General features: G+C 42.2%; 1 protein-coding gene across 9 annotated transcripts in view; it reads right to left on the bottom strand.

The window, feature by feature from the left end:
- rab30 (RAB30, member RAS oncogene family) overlaps nucleotides 1-14,202 on the bottom strand; it is a 333,798-nt gene that overhangs the window by 128,472 nt on the left and 191,124 nt on the right. Inside the window, exon 2 of one of the 9 annotated variants that reach the window (XM_070892057.1) lies at nucleotides 12,126-12,316. The exons of 7 other annotated variants lie outside the window; for them this stretch is intronic. The gene's annotated coding sequence lies outside the window, so the exon portion shown is untranslated. Of the gene's footprint in view, nucleotides 1-1,474; nucleotides 1,494-12,125; nucleotides 12,317-14,202 lie in introns of those variants that run through there. One more of the 9 variants, XM_070892058.1, reaches the window with a different exon arrangement.

Genomic DNA, 14,202 nt, shown 5'->3' with positions numbered 1-14,202 from the left:
GAGGAGGATGCGAAGAGGCTGTAGGGTGACTTGGACATGTTAGGTGAGTGGGCAAATACTGGCAGATATGGTATAATGTAAATAAATGTGAGGTTATCCACTTGTGGCAAAAACACGAAGGCAGATTATCTGAATGGTGACAGATTAGGAAAAGGGGAGGTGCAACAAGACTTGGGTGTCATGGTACATCAGTCATTGAAAGTTGGCATATAGGTACAGCAGGGGGTAAAGGCAGTAAATGGCATGTTGGCCTTCATAGCGAGAGGATTTGAGTATAGGAGCAGGGAGGTCTTACTGCAATTGTACAGGGCCTTGGTGAGACCACACCTTGAGTATTGTGTGCAGTTTTGGTTTCCTAAATCAGAGGAAGGACATTCTTGCTATTAAGGGAGTGCAGCGAAGGTTCATCGGACTGATTCCCGGGATGACTGGACTGACATATGAAGAAAGACTGGATCGATTAGGCTTATATTCACTGGAATTTAGAAGAATGAGAGGGGATCTCATCGAAACATAAAATTCTGGCGGGATTGGACAGGTTAGATGCAGGAAGAATGTTCCCGATGTTGGGGAAGTCCAGAACCAGGGGTCACAAGCTAAGGATAAGGGGTAAGCCATTTAGGACTGAGATGAGGAGAAACTTCTTCACTCAGAGTGTGAGCATGTGGAATTCTCTACCGCAGAAAGTTGCGGAGGTCAGTTCGTTAGACATATTCAAAAAGGGAGTTAGATGTGGCCCTTACGGCTAAAGGGATCAATGGGTATGGAGAGAAAACAGGAATGGGGTACTGAAGTGCATGATCAGCCATGATCATATTGAATGGTGGTGCAGGCTCGAAGGGCCAAATGGCCTACTCCTGCATCTATTTTCTATGTTTCTATGATCCGCCTGCATCCCTGGGCCATTATGCTGTCGTCTACCTTGAGGCCCAAGACCACAACTCTTCGCAGCCTGGGTGCCAGGAGGCTATTTCATAAATATTTCATGGGTCGGAGGCTTATTCTGGAGATATACCTCCACAATTTCTGGGCCTTTGTCACTGGAGAACCACAGCACTTCAAGATAGTCCATTTGTCAAAATACTATGACACATTTATGACTGGTGGTTCAGTGACTGGGACAATTGCAATATGATGACCCTATTGCAGTGCAATTTGAGCACAGAATCCCCTGCAATAGGAAACGTCCGTAACCAAGGACATTACAAACAAACTGGACATCTAATAAAAAGGTGCTTTTTTTTTAAATTACAAAGTTATGCCAGTGCAAAGATCTATACTGGCATGTTGAGTACCACTCTCAATACCCATGCAGACATGCAAGATACTGCACCATTAGCAGTGTATTCTTTGTTACACTAAAGACAGGAAGGGTTTCAGCAATTATTTAGGAGTGCCTTGTATCACTGCTAGAACCATTTTCCACTCTATTACACATGGTTCTACTACTTATCCAAATAGCTGAGTTGCTCACCGTCACTCTCCCAAATGTTCCACATCTTACTCTTCATTTCTGCTGCACCAGTTCAACGTTGTCCACTTCTTTCTTTCTTGCTCATTCACACATCTTTTATGGTTGTCCATCCTCTTTTGCTACTCACATTTTGGTTAATTTTACAGAACTTCCTCATATTTACAGTGGATCTCATAACCACAGATCAATCTCTCAACCTCACTGACCTCTGATGATCGCAGGACCAGAAGTAACAAAGCACTAACCATCCTACCTCCCTAGACAAAGAAATGCATCAAGATGTGAGCTGTCTATTACAACCGTTTTGAAGAAAAAAAAATTATAGTAATGGATCTCTGTGGCATTGCTCACAATGAGTCATAGGATGCACCATTTTATCCAGAATAATTTATTATAAGCGTCACTAATTTACCGTAACTGATTAAATTAAATTACATTTTTACTATGGAGTATTGCGTGTGTTACTGATATTCTTCAACTCAAATTCTATGATCGTGTAAAAAAAAATTATTTGATTAGGATAAAGGCCCTGAAATTCCGTTTTGACCTTCCTGCGGGCAGTTTAGAGAAAAAATACGTACCTACCTTAAGCTACTGCCCACGTTCGACTTTCCGATGCGGAGGCCTCTCCTGACTGCCAGTCACAGCGCATGTACGTCGGGACGTGTGCAGGCCTAGAGCTGAAGTCACATGGCTCTGGGCAGCCAATCAGGTAAAGTATCATAGTAACAGGAGTTCCGAAAGGTCCTAAACTCCTATTACATTGATGGAGAAACAGCCCAAAACACAAACACTAAAAAAAAAATTTGAAAATATATACTACATTCATTTAAATTAAAGTTATTAATGTCTTTAAAAAAAAAAACAGGAAAATATTTTTTTAATAAACTTACCGTTGTGGGGAGGGTTTTTAATGATATAAAAATAAAGTTATTAAAACATATTTTATGTTTGTGTGGTAACACTTGCACCTGCTTTTTCAGGTGCAAGATTTGTGAGGACATTTGTATGAGTAAATATCGGAAATTTGCACTTAAAAATGTCCTCGCTCCCGATCTGCGGAGGATCTGTCAAGCCAGAAACTTGACAGATCGGAAAAGCCGGTTTTCAACGCATGCGCATTGAGTGCCGAAAACCAGCTTTTCCGATGCCTTCCTGAGTCCGTACAAACTTCGTACTGACCCAGGGAGGCCGGAATTTCAGGGCCAATGTATTATTGCAATACTTTAGATGTTGTTGAGAATAAAAGTAATTTAGCTAAAAATAAAGGAGCATGAGTAATAATATGGTGACATTATACAAAAAATTGAAAAATAAGATGAAATTGTACATTGGAAGATTTTTATATAAATCTTTAAAGGATTATAAATAAAGGGAATGTGAATTAAACTAGTTATGAAACATATCTAATATAATCATGTAGATTAAACATTGCTAAGTGTATATTTCATAAAAGTTTAAAGTATTTTGTATATCTATATAATTTTTATCTTCTTATTAAAAATTCTTACATCTGCACACATGTCCCGTCTGCACTTCACTTACTGTGGTCACATTTGAGTCAACTTCCGACCCCCTGCCATTATACTTATGTCCACATTTAGAATTGGTTTTGCCCATGTAGACTTGTCACAATGTAATTACACAATCAGGCCACTTGTGGCTTTGTATGCAGACTGCGAAGTTTGCCTAAGAACATAAGAAATAGGAGCAGAAGTAGGACATTCGGTCCCTTGAGCCTGCTCTGCCATTTAATAAGATTATTGCTGATCTTCTACCTCAACTCCACCTACCTGCACTATCCCCATATCCCTTGGTTCCCTAAGGCGTGTCCCTCTCTCTTGGAAATCTTCTGAACCGTCCTCTTCCATCTTAATTTACGTACAAGTTTTCATGCTAAATTTTAGCCTTCTCATTTCTTTTTCCAGTTGAAATTCATTTTTTATGTTTATACTTTAATTAAGTTGACTATTCCTCTTCCAGTATTATCACAAATCAGGGTTTCTCTCTCTCCTACTCACCAGCTTCTTTGGATTTGTCAACCAAATGTCAAAACCCATCTGGTTTAGAATAGCAAAGAATGATTTATACTGTTCGTTTTCAGACGATCGGATCAATCCTTTCCCTCCCCATAAGTACAGTGCCAAAGTACAGATTCATGTAGAGCACACCCCGAGCGTCTAGAGTAATAAATCCTTCACTGTCACATGATTATATTGGTGCCATACCACCACTGACGTGTAACCAGGAATCCTTTCACCCTCTCCTCCATTCAGTATACTCTCTTCTCTTCCTGCCAGTTAGTCATGCAATCAGGAATCCATCACCCTGTACATTTGATAATGAATCCCATCCTCATCAGCATGTAATGCTGAATCAATATTCCCTCCGTGCTGCTGAACATGGAATTCAGAATTAACAGAGTGAATCTCTCACTGTCCAAGAATCATAGCTGCTTTTTAAATGCAAGTTATTTCAACATTTATAATGCAATTTTGATATTCAAATATCACTTCTGTCATAATGCTATTTCAGGTCACCCACCATGGGTGGTGCTGCAGTGCCTCCTGTTTCCTGGACTCCCTCCCAGCTGTACCACAAAGAAACTTCTACACTCTGTGCTTCACAAGTTTCCATTAAGTTTTTACAATTTAACTATAAATGAAATAACAGCCCGGAATTTGCAGTCAGCAGCGAAGCAAAGGCATTTGCCGCTGGCCCCACGATTTCTGTGGTGAGAAGTTTATCTTTTTCGACATGCAACTGATTTCAGTGCGGTATAGTGGGGATTCCCTAACACGAGCTGCTGTGACGTCAACAAGCTGTCTAAGCAGCCAAACACATTGCAGAATTCTCAGACAGGGAAGCAGTGAATGAGAACCTGCTTTAATCTTAAGTTTTTAAAAATGTTAGAGAGCAAAACAAGGTCGGTGCTCTCATATGGGGGTAAGATAGAACCTTAACTACCATGAACCAAAGAATGCAAGTTTCTTAAAAATTGTAATTATCATAATGGAGAAATTTGACACTGTACAAAATTAAAATTTGTTTTTCAGGGCCATAACATTTGTTTAGCAGTCAGTACACTGTTAAACCCCCAGTTACACCTAATCCAACAAGGCCTAACATTTAATGGGGTATTTAACAGGGATATTACTGTGGAAAAGCCCAAGTTTTTGTCAGCTTTACTGATTGTCGGCTATGGGGGGGCGATGCCGCAACGCAGTTAGTGTCGGAGCAGTGAATGACTAACCACAACTTCAGGATTTCCGTGTTTAAATGCGCATGAGTTACATCCTGAAGTTACTGTCAGTTTCAAACAGGTAATAACGGCAAACGCTGTTAGGTTGCCGTTATTACCCACCGCAAACTTCGGCCCAATGTTTTGATTTCTGCACTTTGTATTGGTACTAAGTTGTGCACCAGCTCCATCCCAGCCCTGCTCAGCCCAAACCCTGACCCAACATTTCACTGGCTGCCATTCTCGTTTTAACTGCTTAGCTTTGGGTACCTCAAACACTACTCAGCCCACTTTACTAGTTGCCCTGTTCATAATTGCTCAGCCCCAGTGATTGAAATATTGGGCCAGGGCCAAACCAATGACCTTGACCTCAGTCTGATGTTTGAATGTCTATCCTGCTTGTACTGTATTAAAAGTCTTGCTGCAAGCATCACACTTCAGTGTACCTTCTGATTCACAGTAATATCACAAAATAATTTTGAGGTGTATCAATTTTTGTGCTGGATTGTATTTACGTTGGTTAGGATAGCAATTACGTCAAGAGATAGAAAATGGGACAGTATTTAACTGGAAAATTTGATTTTAAAAAGGACAGAGTGACTTGGGTGTCTTAAGTGAATGTGAAGCTGGATTTGTGACAGGCCAAGTGGCTAAGAGACTCAAAATATCAGGGGATTAAGGAAGAGAAAGGAGTGACAGTGAATTGGCGTTAAAGTGAGAGTTTGGTTTCAATAATGGGGAGTAGTGAAAGATCAGGGGGTGAAGGAGGAGGAAAGTTAGGGATTGCAGGAAGTTTGGGGAGGTGCAAACATAATTCATGAAATGAGGTGCAAGTGGGAAGAATGGGAGCAGGTTTAGATTTATAGGATTAGTGCGTCAGGGGTTCCAACAGTATTGAGAGGTTGTTGCTGAGGTGTGATATTTAAATGTGAGAGTAGTTGAGAGAGTCTTAGGGCGTGGCAATCCTGGAAAGGTCAACTTCTGGGAACATCAGTTGTGGTGTGTGGGTGCCTCGAGTGTGGGAATATTGGGGACAGTGGGATGTGTGCACATACTGAAACAGTAGGAAGATTGTCCTGACATTTGGAAGCATTACAGAGTGTATAATGGGTATGTGGTAGAAATAGCTCTGGGAGGGTGGAGGGCAGAATATCAGATTACTAGAAAAGAACTCCTAGAGCATGGGTGCAGTAGGAAAGAGTCTGAGGTGTGAGAGTAGTGTGTCGGAATGTGACAGTATTGGGGAGGGAAATAAAAAAAAGAGAATGAGAATGATTGACAACAAGGAGGCTTTGCAAACCTACCCATGCCAGTATCCATAGTTGGCCATTAAAGGTTCTTGACGGCATAAGGCCCAAAATGCAAAATAGGTTTTGTAACATGAAACCGGTCAAGCCACCAGATCTTAACTGATTCTTCAAATATTTGCTTTCTCTGAGCTCTGATATGCCACAAGCAGCTGATGTCTCAATATGACTGATAAACTATGTCCAACTGAAGCTTCAGAAATGTCAAGCATTACAGCTATAACCTCATGCTGAACATTAAGATATTTGCTTAATTTCCAGAACCAAAGATGCACAATAACACAATTTGACCAAATGCACTGAAGGCAAAATGGCAACCAAATTGTTTTGATGAAGATGATGGAACAGCTTCTCATTTCCTTTGGTTTCTATGAGAAAACAAAATTACAAATTCTTGAAATCTAAAACAAAATAAAATGCTGAAAAGACACAGCTGGTTTATCAGTGTCTGAAATATTTTGATATAGGGTAATATTTTAAAAGTATCATTTTGGTCTACATCCCAAAACGTTAGCCTACCTTTTCCCTTTCAACATTTGCTGTGCATTGCCTGAATTTCCTCATTATTTTCATAAACCTTGACATCACTGACGGCATAGACAATGAATTGTAGTTATCAGCATTTGACTTTGATCCCTTTTTATTTAAACTAAGAAATCTAGGTAAAGGATCAAGGTCCATAGTGCTTTTATGATTGCCACAATATTTGCTTGAGCCCTCTCAGGTGACCAGTTAACAGGCATTATCTGAACTAGATGAGCCAGAACTCGCTAATTCCTTACCTAGACATTTAAAAACCCGAGTGCCTACATTCAAGAGTCACAAATATAGATCCCATTGTACAGAACATTCACATTACAATGTGGATTAGCAGCATAGTGTCACAGCCTAACAGGACACAAGTTCACACTGGCAATTCCCCCATCACAAACATGCCATGAACAGAAGGCATACAGTAGAGGTCATTCCTCAGATATCAAGGGGTCAAGTTTCGGGCCGCGCCTAGAACGGCGCAGCCCCGACATGGACGCCCGTTTTTCGCGCCTAAAAGCGCGACAAAATTCTACCTCGTAATTCTTGGGCTCCTTGCTGGTTTCTGGGAGCTCGGCGCGGTGCGCAGACAGCAGCTGGGGGGGGGGGCAGAGCCACAGAGTCGCGCTGATTCTGCAAGTGGAGGGGGGGGGGGGGGGGGGGCTGAGTCAAATGAGAGAACGTCGTGCCGGCAGCCCTGTGCATGCGTGTTGGAGGGCGCAGTAGCCCAGAAACATTGGCACTCGGCCATTTTTAAAGGAACTTAAAGAAAAGTGCTGATTTGTCTCATGGACCTCTGGAAAGGCTTGGGATTGAATTTTGGTGATTTTTTGGTATCTGAAAGAGTGCTTTTAGCAGCACTGTTGAATAAATCACCTGCTGAAATCAGTGAGTGCTGCTTTTCACTGCTAAACTTCCAGAACAAGTGCTGCATAGGTGCATGCATGTTAGGGACTGTGTGTTTTGAAAAATAAGAGTGTCAATTCAATACAGTAATGGAACAACGTCCACCAAGAACAAAGAATTTCTTGCATAAGGAAGGGGAGACATTAGTCAACGTCATTGAGCAGAGATGGCAGGAACTGGATACCAGCAACAGAGGTCGCATAAAAGTACCACCTAAAGAAATGAAGAAATGTTGGAACCAAGTTGCAGAAGATTACTGCACAGTGGTGCATACCAGGAGATCTGGAAGTCAGTGTAAAAAGAAATGGCACGACCTTGGTCAAGTAGTTAGTGTAAGTAATATTTTCATTTTTTTTATGTAATCGTAATTGAAACGTGGCTATCTGTATGTCCCACCCTGCAGAAAAACGCACTCTAAAAAGTTATTTTACTCTTTGCAGAAGAAATTGGCCAACAAAAGGGAAGCAACTCGAACAGGAGGAGGCACACCCAATCTGCATCCACTGACACCCTTGGAACAGAGGGTAGCTGCTTTTCTCCATGTACAACTCATCAGAGCAATCAGTACAGCGCAAGCTGGGTCCACATGCGAGGAAGAGGGCATGTCCTGAAAATCCATCGTGGCCCTTCAAATCAACCTGCTGCCTGGCCTGCTATGTGTGAGAGTACTCATGCCACCCATCCTGCCCCCTCCCTTGCTGTTAAACATTTGACTGTTTTGATGTATTTTGCAGAACATGATGATGCTGCTGCCGCCAATATACAGAACAAGAACCAGTACAACCAGATGTGGACGATCCAGACTGGATGATGGCGGCGATGACTGAAATGTCTACAGTGGAGAGCTTCCAAATTAATGTTTATGAGCCCCCATTAAGGGGCATCAGAGTTTCAGCCCCTTGCATAGGTTCTGGTTCCACCTTCCATTGTTTTGATTCCGACGTTGCGGGTCCCAGTGGTGCTGGTGATATAATGGAGCAGGTTACACCCTTACACCCATTCACCCACCATCCCAGCCCATGGTTCGCACTCGAGTGCTGTCGTCTGGAACACCGAGTGTCCCACCATCCCAGCCCGTGCCTCTCTCTAGTACTGCCGTCTGCAACACCGAGCGTTCCACCGTCCCAGCCCACGGCTCCCAGTGCAGTGGTGTCGCCAGGCAGACCCAGGCAGAGGAGAAGGAGACTGGAGACACGGTCTCCTGAGATACAGCATGCAACAGATGCGGCTCAGGTTGTGGCATTTGGTGTGGAGACCAATGAGCTTACCCGATCACTCATCGGTGGTGTCAGTGCAGTTGGTGAAGAGTTGACGGTCCTGACGGGAGAAATAGCAGAAATGACAGGGGAACTTAGGGAGGGAATGTCCGAGGGAGTGCATGCAAGCGACGGCACATGCCCTCATGGAGATAGCTGCTGCAATAAGGGCACACAGCCCGGCCAATCAAATTATACCCCCATGAAGAAGTGAACATTCACTGAGATATGGATGAGACATGGTTGCAGCCTTTCTTTGCTGCTTTTGTTCTTGTTCTTGATGTAGCTGTAGTAGCGTTTTTCAAATTGAAATTGTTTTGTAAGTTTTGTAACTTTACAACTTAAGTGATCTTAGGGTTTTTAAGTGATCTTAGTGTAAATGCTCTCACTTTTTGTAACTTATTTCATTTTGCACCTAAAAGTGATCTTGAAGTTTGAGATTTTGAGTGTAAGGTTTTTCACACTGAAATTGTTCTGTAACTTTACAAGTTTAAAAGTGATCTTCAAGAGTCATATTAAAAAGTTTGATACAACAAATATTTTATTACAGTGACGTTAACTTTTCAATAAAATATTTTTTCATTAAAACTGTTTCATGTTCCATTAACACAACACAATGTAGGAACAACTCCAAAGAATAAACATGTCCATGCGCAACAGTGGTCGCAGAGCCCTCAGGCATCAGTAGTTGAAGCGTTCACGGATGAGCTGCTGGCGCAAGGCTCGAGCAATCGTTAAAGGAGCACGATAGACGGCCCTCCTCTGACCTCGTGCTCCGGCATCAGGCACTTGCATGTTTTCCTGATCGTCATCATCGTCCTCATCCTGCTCTTCCAAAATACTATCATCAGGCACTGGACCCTCACGTGAGTCTTCTGGTTCCACTACCAGCTCCTGCTGCCTCATGATGGCTAAGCTATGGAGCATGCAGCACACAAGTGAAGTGACCGACAATCTGAGGAGAGTATTGCAAGTGGCCTCTGGAATGGTCCAGACATCGGAATCGCTGTTTCAATGTGCCAATGGTCCTCTCAATGATGTCGCGCGTTGCAATGTGAGACATGTTGTATTGATGGTCAGCTTCTATCCGTGTCACGTGTAGGGGCGTCATGAGCCAGGTGGTCATGCCGTACCCTTTGTCTACCAGTAGCCAGCGCTGTCCTTCTGGCTGCTGCTCAAACATGTCAGATATAACGCTGTCGCGTAGGATGAACGCATCGTGGGTGCTGCCAGGGTATCTCGCATCGACTGACATGATGCGCTGTTTGTCGTCACATACGAGCTGCACATTAATGGAGTGGAAACCTTTTCTATTCCTGTACTGCTCAGAATCCTCCACAGGTGCTCGCAAGGCGATATGGGTACAATCAATGCAGCCCTGTACCTTTGGGAAGCCGGCAATCCTGAAGAAGCCCACAGCCCTCTCATGGATCGCTTGTGCAGTCATTGGGAAATTGATGAAGTCATTCCTCCACGCATACAGTGCAGCCGTGACCTGGTAAACGCAGGCATGTATTGCACGTTGAGAGATGGCGCACACATCTCCAGTTGTAGCTTGAAACGATCCCGAGGCATAGAAAGAAAGTACAACTGTTACCTACACTTCAACAGACAAGGCAGTTGGCATTCTGCTTCTGGGCTGCAAATCTGCTCTCAGCATATCACAGATCTCAACGACAACTTCTCTGCGGAAATGCAGCCTTTTGACACAATCACCCTCGCTCATGTCCAGGTACGAGCGCCTGGCTCGATAGTGCTGACATGGGTAAGGTCTCCTACCCATCAGCCTATGGGCTATGACGTTCCTGGTGCGGTGAGCTCTAATCAATTCTTTCCTAAGCAGTGATATGCTGGCGAACCATTGCATAATCCATGGTGTTGACAATGCAGCACCCATTCTGCAATTACAAATTTAAGTTTCAAATTGGCTATCTGGCTGCCTCTCCCTGACCGAATAGCCTCAGTTACCCTCGCAGCTCGAAGCCTGCTTGCTGTGTCTTCAGCCGCCGTCCGCCACTGCCGCCGTCCCTATCCCGTGGCCGAATAGCCTCAGCCTCCCTCGCAGCTCGAAGGCTACCTGCTGTGTCTTAGGCTGCCGTCGAGCCACTGACGCCGCCCCTATCTCCTACATGAAGGAAGGCCTGCCTGAAGCACCGCAGCTCGAAGGGCGCTGCTGCTTCGCACAGGCAGGAATATTCAATATTTTGTATTTGCTTTGTTTATAATTTTTTATTCAGGATGGCTCTTTATTTGTATAAGACTGTTGAATGCTTGTAAAATTTAATTACTTCCCTTTCCTTCCTCCCCCCCCACCGCCCCCGTTCCCTACGCCTGATTTCTAAGGTGTAGGCAAGGTTTTTCTGAGCGTACAAAAATCTAGACTTACTCCATTCTAAGTTAGTTTGGAGTGAGTTGTTACAGCCTAAACTTTCAAAACGGGCACAAGTGGCCAGACACGCCCCCTTTTGAAAAAAAATCTATTCCAAAATGAAACTGTTCTAACTGACTAGAACTAGAGCAAACTAAATGTCGAGAGTTGCAATTTTTAAGATATTCCATTCTGCAGAGACGATTCACTAGGCTGATTCCGGAGATGAGGGGGTTACCTTATGATGATAGATTGAGTAGACTGGGTCTTTACTCGTTGGAGTTCAGAAGGATGAGGGGTGATCTTATAGAAACATTTAAAATAATGAAAGGGATAGACAAGATAGAGGCAGAGAGGTTGTTTCCACTGGTCGGGGAGACTAGAACTAGGGGGCATAGCCTCAAAATACGGGGGAGCCAATTTAAAACTGAGTTGAGAAGGAATTTCTTCTCCCAGAGGGTTGTGAATCTGTGGAATTCTCTGCCCAAGGAAGCAGTTGAGGCTAGCTCATTGAATGTATTCAAATCACAGATAGATAGATTTTTAACCAATAAGGGAATTAAGGGTTATGGGGATCGGGCGGGTAAGTGGAGCTGAGTCCACGGCCAGATCAGCCATGATCTTGTTGAATGGCGGAGCAGGCTCGAGGGGCTAGATGGCCTACTCCTGTTCCTAATTCTTATGTTCTTATGTTCTATAAACCAGTTGCTCCAAAAAAATTGGAGCAACTCAGGCCGAAACTTGACCCCCAAGAGGGGAGGTGGTTATAAATAAATAATTTTAAAAAGTCATCTAAGCTACTGTTTTATTTCTCCTACTTGTTGGCTGGTGTACAGCCTCAGGTAACCTAAATGCTAGATAAAGTATAATGGTGAACATTTTTTTTATTTTAAGGGCTAATTAATGAATCACTAAGCAATGGTTAAAAGTAAACAATGTACAGCTAGAGAGAGTTAATTAGTTAGTTAGATAGATTGCACAAAATGTATATCTCAAAAGGCCCAGGATACATATGACTACAAAACAACTAAAATACAATTACCAATAACAGGTAGTAGTATTTCACAAAAGAGCAGCTTCTCCAAAGCTAAGCAAGTTTATCCAGTCAGTACCGGAGCTGTAACGATCCAAAATGTCGCAAGTTCAATCGCAATCAAGTTTGCTGATAGTGCAGGTAATCAGGGGTTGGAACAGTCCTCAGCGAAAAATCAGCAACGGTTTCAATCCAGCAACCTATAGAAGCACAGTAGTTTACAGCACAGGATGTTAATTGGGCCATTGTGCCTATGCAGGTTCTTTGTAGAACAATCCAAAACTAATCTCAAAGCCCCACTCTCTCCCATAACCCTGTATTTTCCGCCGCTTCAAAATATGCATCCAATTTTCCTTTCAAGGGTGCAATGACCTCTGCCTCAACCACTCCCTGCAGCAAAGCATTCCATGCTGGACAACCCTTGCTGAAAGTGCCTGTGTGGATAACAGACAAGGACAAGAATGTCACTGTACCCACAAGGCATTGATGCCTTCATGAAAATTATTTTTAAAAATTCACAAAAAATATTTTTACTGGTCAGCCAGTACAGGACTTGCATCACTCAATTTTAAGGCATTAATAAAACATTACTAACTTATTCAAGTATAAATCATCCAATATTTGCTGTGACATATCTTCAAACTTTGGGAATGGATTATGGTCTTGCAATTCTCTATCTATATCTGTACAATATAAACCAGCCCTCTTGAAAAGATTACATTTACAGTAAACATTGGCAGTAATTGGGTTATTCTTCCTAAGTGTTAGTTATCTTCTCTACAAAATCATGGCACTAAGGATAATGATTTAATCAGTTCATACCCTCCAACTTTCCCACCCACTCACGTTTGTCCATTGTAAATCTTATTAAATACTTCATCTGGTTGGTCAATTTGTTACCGTCAGTGTAGATGTAAAAATAGTCATGGAAAAAAGGACGAAGTGATCTTTTGAGTGGGTGATGGCAAAAGCTTTCACTCATGTCAACAGGACTATTAGAAAAGTTCATGAAGCATTATTCTCTACCTAATTTTTCAATTAATAATTATCAACTTCATTCTAAACTCTATATTCATATTTTTATTACAGAGTCACCTATACCAGGACAACATTACTCGATGTCAAAACAACATTTCAGACCAATACTTATTTTTGTTGGAAGATTTTGAGTGTATTTTATGTTAATCAAGGTGATGAATGTCAGTGCTGGGTAACATAACACTCCTTGAAGGGGTACACCCATCAAGTCAAGGCAGTGCAGTGGTGCTGCACATTTAAGTAGGGTGGCTGTTGAAGAGATAGCTTTCAGGAAGCTCCAAAGGAAAGGAGATATGTAATAAGTCAAAAAGGTTTTGCTAGGGAGCTCCAGGGTGTGGGGCCCCAGCCCAGATAGTAGCAGGGAAGAGAGAACTTGTAGTAGATTAGAGTTGGAAGAGCAGCGGACACAGCTTCTGTACTTGGGGAAATTAAGAGTTACCCGACTACAGAAAATGTATTAATACTACAAAACTACATCAGAATAATACTTCATCAACTATTCTGTGAATGCAATCACTGCATGACATAACTTCTCAAAGTATCCATGTCAACTGCACTATGCAGATTTCATGCTCAAATCTCTGTACTGAACACTCCACACAAGTTTACATGATAAAGATCTTCTATACAGTTTGCAGATACACAAAGCAACTTATTTACTATGTGGAATTAAATTTGATAGTATATTAGACTGCTTCAAAACAAAGTGTATACTATTTTCATGTGCAGCACCTCAATTATTTAAAGACAATTCTATATTTCAGACTCAAATCTGAACATCTGTTCAATAAACCCCAACTCTACTTCAGAGCCAAGTTGATAGTCAACAAGCTAGCGAATAAAGTTTAAAGTGTGTTGTATTAATTACAGCATCTTGGAATCTAAACAATTGAAAATAAAGCTCTTAGGTGGTTACCTTTCAAGCAGAACATATTCCACCATCAGTAAAAGTTAAATTTGGATAACACAGAACAGTAAATAGAGATTATTTCTCTTACAAATCACATATTCTTATACACCATGCGATTCAAGTGTTGTCCTATATTCA

Source organism: Pristiophorus japonicus, chromosome 10 (assembly GCF_044704955.1).
Source record: "Pristiophorus japonicus isolate sPriJap1 chromosome 10, sPriJap1.hap1, whole genome shotgun sequence".
Lineage (NCBI taxonomy): Eukaryota > Metazoa > Chordata > Chondrichthyes > Pristiophoridae > Pristiophorus > Pristiophorus japonicus.
Note: the sequence above shows the minus strand (reverse complement) of the source record. Positions and strands in the feature narration are given on the sequence as shown.